Source organism: Triticum urartu, chromosome 1A, assembly GCF_056163025.1.
Source record: "Triticum urartu cultivar PI428250 chromosome 1A, HENAU_Tu73, whole genome shotgun sequence".
NCBI lineage: Eukaryota > Viridiplantae > Streptophyta > Magnoliopsida > Poales > Poaceae > Triticum > Triticum urartu.
In genome coordinates this window covers 313,702,167-313,714,953 of record NC_141873.1, presented here as the reverse complement: position 1 = coordinate 313,714,953, position 12,787 = coordinate 313,702,167, and positions in this window count along the sequence as shown.

Below are 12,787 nucleotides of genomic sequence, written 5' to 3'. Positions count from 1 at the left end.
TTCTCTTCTCTTGTAGGGAGCCGTACACTCATTGGAATAGTGTCCGGGTCTTCCACAATTGTAGCAGTTTCGCTCTCGACTAGAAGATCTTTTGTCATTGTAGGACCTTGATTTGGAGCTTCTATCTTTGCTTCTACTCTTGTAGAACTTGTTGAAGTTCTTCACCATTAAGCTCAATTCTTCATTGAAGTCTTGTTTCTCACTTGATGATGTAGGGGCTTCACATGAGGCTTTATAGGCACCACTTGATTTGTTGTGAAGTTCCTCTTTATCCTTAAGTGACATCTCATGAGCAACAATCCTTCCAATCACCTCCGTTGGCTTGAGATCTTTGTAATTTGGCATCATTTGGATCAATGTGCACACGGTATCATATTTTCCATCCAAGGCTCTTAGGATCTTCTTGATGATGAATTTATCGGTCATCTCTTCACTTCCTAAGCCGGCAATCTCATTTGTGATGAGAGCAAGCCTAGAGTACATTTCGGCGACACCTTCACCATCCTTCATCTTGAACTTGTCAAGTTGGCTTTGAAGCACATCCAACTTGGATTCCTTGACGGAGTCAGTACCTTCGTGCATATCAATCAAAGTTTCCCAAATTTCCTTTGCATTCTCAAGGCGGCTGATTTTGTTGAATTCTTCGGGGCACAATCCGTTGAAGAGAATATCACAAGCTTGAGCATTGTATTGCAACATCTTCAACTCATCCGCGGTAGCTTCACGGTTTGGTTCTTTCCCATCAAAGAAGTCACCTTGCAAACCAACACACACAATAGCCCAAACGGCGGGGTTATGTCCAAGAATATGCATTTTCATTTTATGCTTCCAACTAGCAAAATTAGTACCATCAAAGTAAGGACCTCTACGGTGATAATTTCCCTCGCTAGATGCCATACTCTCCTAGGTTGTGAAACCAAGGCTATGACCACCAAAAGCTATGGAGATCAAGCAAATGGAGACCAAAGCTCTGATACCACTTGTAGGATCGAAAGTATGTCTAGAGGGGGGGTGATTAGACTACTTGACCAAATAAAAACTTAACCTTTTCCCAATTTTAGTTCTTGGCAGATTTGAGCTGTTTTAGGACAAGTCAAGCAATCATCACATAATTCAAGCAAGCATGCAAAGAGTATATTGGCAGCGGAAAGTAAAGCATGCAACTTGCAAGAATATAAAGGGAAGGGTTTGGAGAATTCAAACGCTATTGGAGACACGGATGTTTTTCCCGTGGTTCGGATAGGTGGTGCTATCCTACATCCACGTTGATGGAGACTTCAACCCACGAAGGGTAACGGTTGCGCGAGTCCACGCAGGGCTCCACCCAAGGGCAACGGTTGTGCGAGTCCACGAAGGGCTCCACCCACGAAGGGTCCACGAAGAAGCAACCACCCACAAAGGGTCCACGAAGAAGCAACCTTGTCTATCCCACCATGGCCAACGCCCATGAAGTACTTGCCTCACTAGTGGTAGATCTTCACGAAGTAGGCGATCTCCTTGCCCTTACAAACTCCTTGGTTCAACTCCACAGTCTTGTCGGAGGCTCCCAAGTGACACCTAGCCAATCTAGGAGACACCACTCTCCAAGAAGTAACAAATGGTGTGTAGGTAATGAACTCCTTGCTCTTGTGCTTCAAATGATAGTCTCCCCAACACTCAACTCTCTCTCATAGGATTTGGATTTGGTGGAAAGAAGATTTGAGTGGAAAGCAACTTGGGAAGGCTAGAAATCAAGATTCATATGGTAGGAATGGAATGTCTTGATCTCAACACATGAGTAGGTGGTTTTCTCTCAGAACATATGAGTAGGAATGATGTGTGTGTTCTGATTGCTCTCTCCTCGAATGAGAAGGAGGTGGAGGGGTATATATAGCCTCCACTCAAAATCCAACCGTTACACAGATTTCCAATCTCGGTGGGACCGAATAAGAAAACTCGGTCGGACCGAAATGGTAAACCTAGTGACCGTTAGGAATTTCGGTGGGACTGACATGCAACTCGCTAGGACCGATTCGGTTAGGGTTTGGGCATACCGTAATCTCGGTGAGACCGATTACACAAACTCGGTGGGACCGAGTTTGGTAATTAGCTAACCAGAGAGTTGGTCAGGCAAACTCGGTGGGACCGATTTGCTCTTTCGGTGGGACCGAGTGGAACTCGGTGAGACCGAAAAGTTACAAAGGGGAAACACTGAGTTTACATTGCAATCTCGGTGGGACCGATTCGCTCTTTCGGTGGGACCGAAAAGTTACGAAAGGGAAACAGAGAGTTTGCAACCCCATCTCGGTGGGACCGAGATCCTTATCGGTAGGACCGAATTGCTAGGGTTTGGCAGTGGCTAATGACAATTGAAACTCGGTGGCGCCAGATAGGAAAAATCGGTAGGACCGAGTTTGGCTTAGAGTTTAGGTCATATGTGGATATGGGAAAGTAGTTGAGGGTTTTGGAGCATATCATTAAGCACATGGAGCAAGAGACTCATTAAGCAACACCTCATCCCTCCTTGATAGTATTGGCTTTTCCTATGGACTCAATGTGATCTTGGATCACTAAAATATAAAAAGAAGAGTCTTGAGCTTTTGAGCTTGAGCCAATCCATTGTCCTTAGCATTTTGAGGGTTCCACTTTCATATCCATGCCAAGACAATCATTGAGCTTTCCTGAAATAATCAACTTGGAATAGTGTTAGCTCAATGAGCTATATGTTGTTATGAATTACCAAAACCACCTAGGGATAGTTGCACTTTCAGCGCTGCCGCGCCGGTCAGCCTCCATTGATGCCTCACGGGCGGCGCAGTGAAGGCCAGGCGACGCGCGTCCCCTCGGCCGGCACGCCATCAAGCCATGCGTAACGCGCCGGCCAAGCCTACCACGCGGCGCCTCCGCCTATATAAGCCGACCACCAGCGCGCCGGAGGCACGCATAGACACTCCACCGCCGACGCGCCCATTTCTCCTCCTTCCTCCTCTCGTTGTATCCAGTCCATTAGAATGGCCGAGCGCTCTCCAGGCGACGGCGCGGCGGCGAATGGCTTCGGGCGCCGCCATCTTCACGAGGACGAGGCTCGCCTCCTTTTCGAGGCCGAGTACCCGGTCCCGCCAGACATGCGGGTGCCCGGGGCTTGGAGGATCAGCACCGGCGGCGTGCCGGTGCCACCACCACCCACCGGGGCGGCGCAGCGTGCGAAGATCGCACGTATCCGCGCGTCCCTGCCCCGGGCGGCGAGGGAGGGGCCACGGTACGTCCCCGACAGCCCGCTTTGGGAGCCCTACTTCCGACGCCGTCACGCCGAGCAGCTCGAGGCCACCAACGGCGTCGTGCCCTCCGGCAGGCTCAACTCCAATGGCCGGCGCCAGTGGTGGGGCGTGCCCGGCCGCACGTTGGAGGCCGTCCTCGAGTACATCGAGGGCGGCAACACGCCGCGCCTCGAGTACCCCGCTCCCCCATCCTTCTCACGTCGCCATGGAAGCTCCTGGACGCCGAGGCGGATGGAGCGGCCCGGGCGTCCTCCTCCTCGTCCGGCCGCTCGTCGGGCTCTCCCTGCCTCCGCCCCGTCAAGCCGGAGCCCCAGGACATGCCTGTCAGTGCGCGCACCTGCAGCTCCGGCGTCCGCATCGACGACAACGCCCCCCCACCGGCCGCTTCGTCCTCGTTGAGCGCAATCCGGAGCCCGGCCTCCCCAAGGAGTACGAGGAGATAGCCCGGTGCGGCTTCTCCGACGAGGACGCCCTACGATGGACGCGGGACGACTACCTCCGGACGGAGATGACCCGGCAGACCCGGACCCAGGAGGAGATCGCCGCCCGCAAGCGTGGGCGTGAGGACGATCACGGCATCGTCGTCCTCGACAGTGATGACGACAACGCCCCAGGACCGTCCAACCCGCCGCGCCAACCGGGGGAGGGATGCAGCAGGGACGGCAGCGGCGGCGGAGACGACGACGATGACGACTACGGCGACGACTACACGCGGTTCTACTGCCTCCTCGGCATGTAGAACTGAAAAGGCGGGCGGCGGGCGGCGAGCGGTGAGGTAGACGGCGAGGAGCGGTGATGGAGACGACGGGGGCAGCCCGTGCTAGTTTTTTTCTTTTTTTGTAAAATATGTTTAAATTTGAACGAACTCGCTGATGTTTGCGATAAACTTGAGCCGTGTTTCCGCCGTATTTGACTTTTTCAAAAAAACGTGGGCGCCGCGGCTGGGGGGCATCACGCCCCCAGTGCGCGGTTTAGCGCCGGTGCGCCCCAGGGAGCGATTTTTAGCCCCTCCTGGGGGCCAACGGCTGGAGATGCTCTTAGTGAAGGAAATATGCCCTAGAGGCAATAATAAAGTTATTATTTATTTCCTTATATCATGATAAATGTTTATTATTCATGCTAGAATTGTATTAACCGGAAACATAATACATGTGTGAATACATAGACAAACAGAGTGTCACTAGTACGCCTCTACTTGACTAGCTCGTTAATCAAAGATGGTTATGTTTCCTAACCATGGACAAAGAGTTATTATTTGATTAACGGGATCACATCATTAGGTGAATGATCTGATTGACATGACCCATTCCATTAGCTTAGCACCCGATCGTTTAGTATGTATCAATTGCTTTCTTCATGACTTATACATGTTCCTATGACTATGAGATTATGCAACTCCCGTTTGCCGGAGGAACACTTTGTGTGCTACCAAACGTCACAACGTAACTGGGTGATTATAAAGGAGCTCTACAGGTGTCTCCAAAGGTACATGTTGGGTTGGCGTATTTCGAGATTAGGATTTGTCACTCTGATTGTCGGAGAGGTATCTCTGGGCCCTCTCGGTAATGCACATCACATAAGCCTTGCAAGCATTGTAACTAATGAGTTAGTTGCGGGATGATGTATTACAGAACGAGTAAAGAGACTTGCCGGTAACGAGATTGAACTAGGTATTGGAATACCGACGATCGAATCTCGGGCAAGTAACATACCGATGACAAAGGGAACAACGTATGTTGTTATGCGGTCTGACCGATAAAGATCTTCGTAGAATATGTAGGAGCCAATATGAGCATCCAGGTTCCGCTATTGGTTATTGACCGGAGACGTGTCTCGGTCATGTCTACATTGTTCTCGAACCCGTAGGTTCCGCACGCTTAAGGTTACGATGACAGTTATATTATGAGTTTATGCATTTTGATGTACCAAAGGTTGTTCGGAGTCCTGGATGTGGTCACGGACATGACGAGGAGTCTCGAAATGGTCGAGACATAAAGATTGATATATTGGAAGCCTATGTTTGGATATCGGAAGTGTTCCGGGTGAAATCGGGATTTTACCGGAGTACCGGGAGGTTACCGGAACCCCCCGGGAGCTATATGGGCCTCCCCCTCTTGAGCCTTTATATACGGAGGCAGGGGCACCCCAGAGACACAAGTTGATCCACGTGATCTTATCCTTAGCCGTGTGCGGCGCCCCCTGCCACCATAGTCCTCGATAATATTGTAGCGGTGCTTAGGCGAAGCCCTGTGACAGTAGTACATCAAGATCGTCACCACGCCGTCGTGCTGACGGAACTCTTCCCCGACACTTTGCTGGATCGGAGTCCGGGGATCGTCATCGAGCTGAACGTGTGCTAAAACTCGGAGGTGCCGTAGTTTCGGTGCTTGATCGGTCGGGCCGTGAAGACGTACGACTACATCAACCAAACGCTTCTGTTGTCAATCTACAAGGGTACGTAGATCACACTCTTCCCTCGTTGCTATGCATCACCATGATCTTGCGTTTGCGTAGGAAAATTTTGAAATTACTACGTTACCCAACAGTGGCATCCGAGCCTAGGTTTTATATGTTGATGTTATATGCATGAGTAGAACACAAGTGAGTTGTGGGCGATATAAGTCATACTGCTTACCAGCATGTCATACTTTGGTTCGACGGTATTGTTGGATGAAGCGGCCCGGACCGACATTACGTGTACGCTTACGCGAGACCGGTTCTCCCGACGTGCTTTGCACATAGGTGGCTTGCGGGTGACAGTTTCTCCAACTTTAGTTGAACCGAGTGTGGCTACGCCCGGTCCTTGCGAAGGTTAAAACAGCACCAACTTGACAAACTATCATTGTGGTTTTGATGCGTAGGTAAGAATGGTTCTTGCTAAGCCCAGTAGCAGCCACGTAAAACTTGCGACAACAAAGTAGAGGACGTCTAACTTGTTTTTGCAGGGCATGCTGTGATGTGATATGGTCAAGACATGATGAGATATAAGTTGTTGTATGATATGATCATGTTTTGTTGAAGTTATCGGCAACTGGCAAAATCCTTATGGTTGTCTCTCTATTGCATAAGATGCAAGTGCCCAATAATTGCTTTACTTTATCGCTATGCGATAGCAATAGTTGCAAGAGCAATTGTTGGCGAGACGACCATGTGACGACACATTGATATAGATCAAGATGATGGAGATCATGGTGTCATGCCGGTGACGATGGAGATCATGACAATGCTTTGGAGATGGAGATCAAAGGCACAAGATGATGATGGCCATATCATGTCACATATTATGATTGCATGTGATGTTTATCTTTTATACATCTTATTTTGCTTAGTTTGACGGTAGCATTTTAAGATGATCTCTCACTAATTATCAAGAAGTGTTCTCCCTGAGTATGCACCATTGCGAAAGTTCTTCGTGCTGAGACACCACGTGATGATCGGGTGTGATAGGCTCTACGTTCAAATACAACGGGTGCAAAACAGTTGCACACGCGGAATACTCAGGTTATACTTGACGAGCCAAGCATATACAAATATGGCCTCGGAACACGGAGACCGAAAGGTCGAGCGTGAATCATATAGTAGATATGATCAACATAGCGATGTTCACCAATGAAACTACTCCATCTCACGTGATGATCGGACATGGTTTAGTTGATTTGGATCACGTAATCACTTAGAGGATTAGAGGGATGTCTATCTAAGTGGGAGTTCTTAAGTAATATGATTAAATTGAACTTAAATTTATCATGAACTTAGTCCTGGTAGTATTTTGCAAATTATGTTATAGATCAATAGCTCGCGTTGTTGCTTCCCTGTGTTTATTTTGATATGTTCCTAGAGAAAATTGTGTTGAAAGATGTTAGTAGCAATGATGCGGATTGGATCCGTGATCTGAGGTTTATCCTCATTGCTGCACAAAAGAATTATGTCCTTGATGCACCGCTAGGTGACAGGCCTATTGCAGGAGCAGATACAGACGTTATGAACGTTTGGCTAGCTCAATATGATGACTACTTGATAGTTTAGTGCACCATACTTAAATGGCTTAGAATCGGGACTTCAAAGACGTTTTGAACATCATGGAGCATATGAGATGTTCCAGGAGTTGAAGTTAATATTTCAAGAAAATACCCGAGTTGAGAGATATGAAGTCTCCAACAAGTTCTATAGCTAAAAGATGGAGGAGAATCGCTTAACTAGTGAGCATGTGCCCAGATTGTCTGAGTACTACAATCGCTTGAATCAAGTGGGAGTTAATCTTCCAGATAAGATAGTGATTGACAGAATTCTCTAGTCACCATCACCAAGTTAGTAGAACTTCGTGATGAACTATGATATGCAAGGGATAATGGAAACGATTCCCAAGCTCTTCGTAATGTGGAAATTGATAAAGGTAGAAATCGAAAAAAAACATCAAGTGTTGATGGTAGACAAGACCACTAGTTTCAAGAAAAGGGCAGAGGGAAGAAGGGGAACTTCAAGAAGAACAGCAAGCAAGTTGCTGCTCAAGTGAAGAAGCCCAAGACTTATCCTAAGCCCGAGACTAAGTGCTTCTACTGCAAAGGGACTGGTCACTGGAAGCGGAACTACCCCAAGTGATTGGTAGATAAGAAGGATGGCAAAGTGAACATAAGTATATTTGATATACATGTTATTGATGTGTACTTTACTAGTGTTTATAGCAACCCCTCGGTATTTGATACTAGTTCAGTTGCTAAGATTAGTAACTCGAAACGGGAGTTGCAGAATAAAGACTAGTTGAGGGTGAAGTGACGATGTGTGTTGGAAGTGGTTCCAAGATTGATATGATCATCATCGCACACTCCCTATACTTTCGGGATTAGTGTTGAACCTGAATAAGTGTTATTTGGTGTTTGTGTTGAGCATGAATATGATTTGATCATGTTTATTGTAATATGGTTATTCATTTAAGTAAGAGAATAAATTGTTGTTCTGTTTACATGAATAAAACCTTATATGGTTACACACCCAATGAAAATAGTTCATTGGATCTCGATCATAGTGATACACATAATCATAATATTGAAACCAAAAGATGCAAAGTTAATAATGATAGTGCAACTTATTTGTGGCACTGCCATTTAGGTCATATTGGTGTAAAGCGCATGAAGAAACTCCATGCTGATGGTATTTTGGAATCACTTGATTATGAATCACTTGATGATTGCGAGCCATGCCTCATGGGCAAGATGACTAAAACTCCGTTCTCCGGAGTGAGCAACTGACTTATTGGAAATAATACATACTGATGTATGCGGTCCGATGAGTGTTAAGGCTCACGGCAAGTATCGTTATTTTCTGAACTTCACAGATGATTTGAGCAGATATGGGTATATCTACTTGATGAAACATAAGTCTGAAACATTTGAACAGTTCAAAGAATTTCAGAGTGAAGTGGAAAATCATCGTGACAAGAAAATAAAAGTTTCTACGATATGATCGTAGAGGTAAAATATTTGAGTTACGAGTTTGGCCTTCAATTAAAACAATGTGAAATAGTTTCACTACTCACGCCACCTGGAACACCATAGTGTAATGGTGTGTCCGAACGTCATAACCGTACTTTATTAGATATAGTGCGATCTATGATGTCTCTTACCGATCTACCACTATTGTTTTGGGGTTATGCATTAGAGACAGCTGCATTCACGTTAAATAGGGCACCATCTAAATCCGTTGAGACGACACCGTGTGAACTATGGTTTGGCAAGAAACCTAAGCTGTCGTTTCTTAAAGTTTGGAGTTGCGATGCTTATGTGAAAAAGTTTCATATCGATAAGCTCAAACTCAAATCGGAGAAATATGTCTTCATAGGATACCCAAAGGAGACAGTTGGGTACACCTTCTATCACAGATCCGAAGGCAAGACATTCGTTGCTAAGAATGGATCCTTTCTAGAGAAGGAGTTTCTCTCGAAAGAACTGAGTGGGAGGAAAGTAGAAAACTTGATAAGGTAATTGTACCTTCTCCCTTATTGGAAAATAGTTCATCACAGAAATCTGTTCCTGTGATTACTACACCAATTAGTGAGGAAGCCAATGATGATGATCATGTAACTTCAGATCAAGTTACTACCAAATCTCGTAGGTAAATCAGAGTGAGATCCGCACCAGAGTGGTACGGTAATCCTATTCTGGAGGTCATGTTACTTGACCATGACGAACCTACGAACTATGAGGAAGCGATGATGAGCCCAGATTCCGATAAATGGCTTGAGGCCATGAAATCTGAGATGGGATCCATGTATGAGAACAAAGTGTAGACTTTGGTTGACTTGCCCGATGATCGGCAAGCCATAGAAAATAAATGGATCTTCAAGAGGAAGACGGACGCTGATAGTAGTGTTACTATCTACAAAGCTAGAATTTTCGCAAAAAGGTTTTCGACAAGTTCAAGGTGTTGACTACGATGAGAGTTTCTCACTCGTATCTATGCTTAAGTCTGTCCGAATCATGTTAGCAATTGCCGCATTTTATGAAATCTGGCAAATGGATAAACAAAACTGCATTCCTTAATGGATTTATTAAAGAAGAGTTGTATGTGATGCAACAAGATGGTTTTGTCAATCCTAAAGGTGCTAACAAAATATGCAAGCTCCAGCGATCCATTTATGGATTGGTGCAAGCATCTCGGAGTTGGAATATACGCTTTGATAAGTTGATCAAAGCATATAGTTTTATACATACTTGCGGTGAAGCCTGTATTTACAAGAAAGTGAGTGGGAGCACTACATCATTTCTGATAAGTATATGTGAAAAACATATTGTTGATCGGAGATAATGTAGAATTATTCTACAAAGCATAAAGGAATGTTTGAAAGGAGTTTTTCAAAGAAAGACCTCGGTGAAGCTGCTTACATATTGAGCATCAAGATCTATAGAGATAGATCAAGACGCTTGATAAGTTTTTTCAATGAGTACATACCTTGACAAGATTTTGAAGTAGTTCAAAATGGAACAGTCAAAGAAAGAGTTTCTTGCCTGTGTTACAAGGTGTGAAATTGAGTAAGACTCAAAGCCCGACCACGGCAGAAGATAGAAAGAGAATGAAAGTCATTCCCTATGCCTTGGCCATAGGTTCTATAAAGTATGCCATGCTATATACCAGACCTATTGTATACCCTGCACTAATTTTGGCAAGGGAGTACAATAGTGATCTAGGAGTAGATCACTGGACAGCGGTCAAAATTATCCTTAGTAGAATAAGGATATGTTTCTCGATTATGGAGGTGACAAAAGGTTCGTCGTAAAAGGGTTTCGTCGATACAAGTTTTGGCACTGATCCGGATGACTCTTAGTCTTCATCTGGATACATATTGAAAGTGGGAGCAATTAGCTAAAGTAGCTCTGTGCAGAGCATTGTAGACATAGAAAATTGCAAAATACTTACGGATATGAATATGGCAGACCCGTTGACTAAACTTCTCTCACAGGCAAAACATGATCACACCTTAGTACTCTTTGGGTGTTAATCACATAGCAATGTGAACTAGATTACTGACTCTAGTAAACCCTTTGGGTGTTGGTCACATATCGATGTGAACTATGGGTGTTAACCACATAAAGATGTGAACTATTGATGTTAGATCACATGACGATGTGAACTAGATTATTGACTCTAGTGCAAGTGGGAGACTGAAGGAAATATGCCCTAGAGGCAATAATAAAGTTATTATTTATTTCCTTATATCATGATAAATATTTATTATTCATGCTAGAATTGTATTAACCGGAAACATAATACATGTGTGAATACATAGACAAACAGAGTGTCACTAGTATGCCTCTACTTGACTAGCTCGTTAATCAAAGATGGTTATGTTTCCTAACCATGGACAAAGAGTTATTATTTGGTTAACATGATAACATCATTAGGTGAATGATCTGATTGACATGACCCATTCCATTAGCTTAGCACCCGATCGTTTAGTATGTTGCTATTGCTTTCTTCATGACTTATACATGTTCCTATGACTATGAGATTATGCAACTCCCGTTTGCCGGAGGAACACTTTGTGTGCTACCAAACGTCACAACGTAACTGGGTGATTATAAAGGAGATCTACAGGTGTCTCCAAAGGTACATGTTGGGTTGGCGTATTTCGAGATTAGGATTTGTCACTCCGATTGTCGGAGAGGTATCTCTGGGCCCTCTCGGTAATGCACATCACATAAGCCTTGCAAGCATTGTAACTAATGAGTTAGTTGCAGGATGATGTATTACAGAACGAGTAAAGAGACTTGCCGGTAACGAGATTGAACTAGGTATTGGAATACCGATGATCGAATCTCGGGCAAGTAACATACCGATGACAAAGGGAACAACGTATGTTGTTATGCGGTCTGACCGATAAAGATCTTCGTAGAATATGTAGGAGCCAATATGAGCATCCAGGTTCCGCTATTGGTTATTGACCGGAGACGTGTCTCGGTCATGTCTACATTGTTCTCGAACCCGTAGGGTCCGCACGCTTAAGGTTACGATGACAGTTATATTATGAGTTTATGCATTTTGATGTACCGAAGGTTGTTCGGAGTCCCGGATGTGGTCACGGACATGACGAGGAGTCTCGAAATGGTTGAGACTTAAAGATTGATATATTGGAAGGCTATGTTTGGATATCGGAAGTGTTTCGGGTGAAATCGGGATTTTACCGGAGTACCGGGAGGTTACCGGAACCCCCCGGGAGCTATATGGGCCTTAATGGGCCTTAGTGGAAGAAGAAGAGAGGCAGCCAGGGCTGGGCCGCGCGCCCCTCCCCCCTAGTCCGAATAGGACAAGGAGAGAGGGGGTCGGCGCCCTCCTCCTTCTCTCTCTCTCTTTTCCCACCTCGCGAATCCTATTCCAACTAGGATTGGGGGAGAAGTCCTACTCCCGGAGGGAGTAGGACTCCTCCTGGCGCGCCCTATGATGGCCGGCCGGCCTCCCCCTCTTGAGCCTTTATATACGGAGGCAGGGGCACCCCAGAGACACAAGTTGATCCACGTGATCTTATTCTTAGCCGTGTGCGGCGCCCCCTGCCACCATAGTCCTCGATAATATTGTAGCGGTGCTTAGGCGAAGCCCTGCGACAGTAGTACATCAAGATCGTCACCACGCCGTCGTGCTGACGGAACTCTTCCCCGACACTTTGCTGGATCGGAGTCCGGGGATCGTCATCGAGCTGAACGTGTGCTAAAACTCGGAGGTGCCGTAGTTTCGGTGCTTGATCGGTCGGGCCGTGAAGACGTACGACTACATCAACCAAACGCTTCTGTTGTCAATCTACAAGGGTACGTAGATCACACTCTTCCCTCGTTGCTACGCATCACCATGATCTTGCGTGTGCGTAGGAAAATTTTGAAATTACTATGTTACCCAACACTTAGTACTCGTGACGATTAATCTCTACTCCTAGTAAAGCAGTTGATAGTTTCCGCCGGTCAATTTTCATCCCACCACTTTCGTCGGGTTTTTTTCATGGGTTTTTTTGTTCGTCCACCACTTCCCACCGCATCGATTGAGCGAAG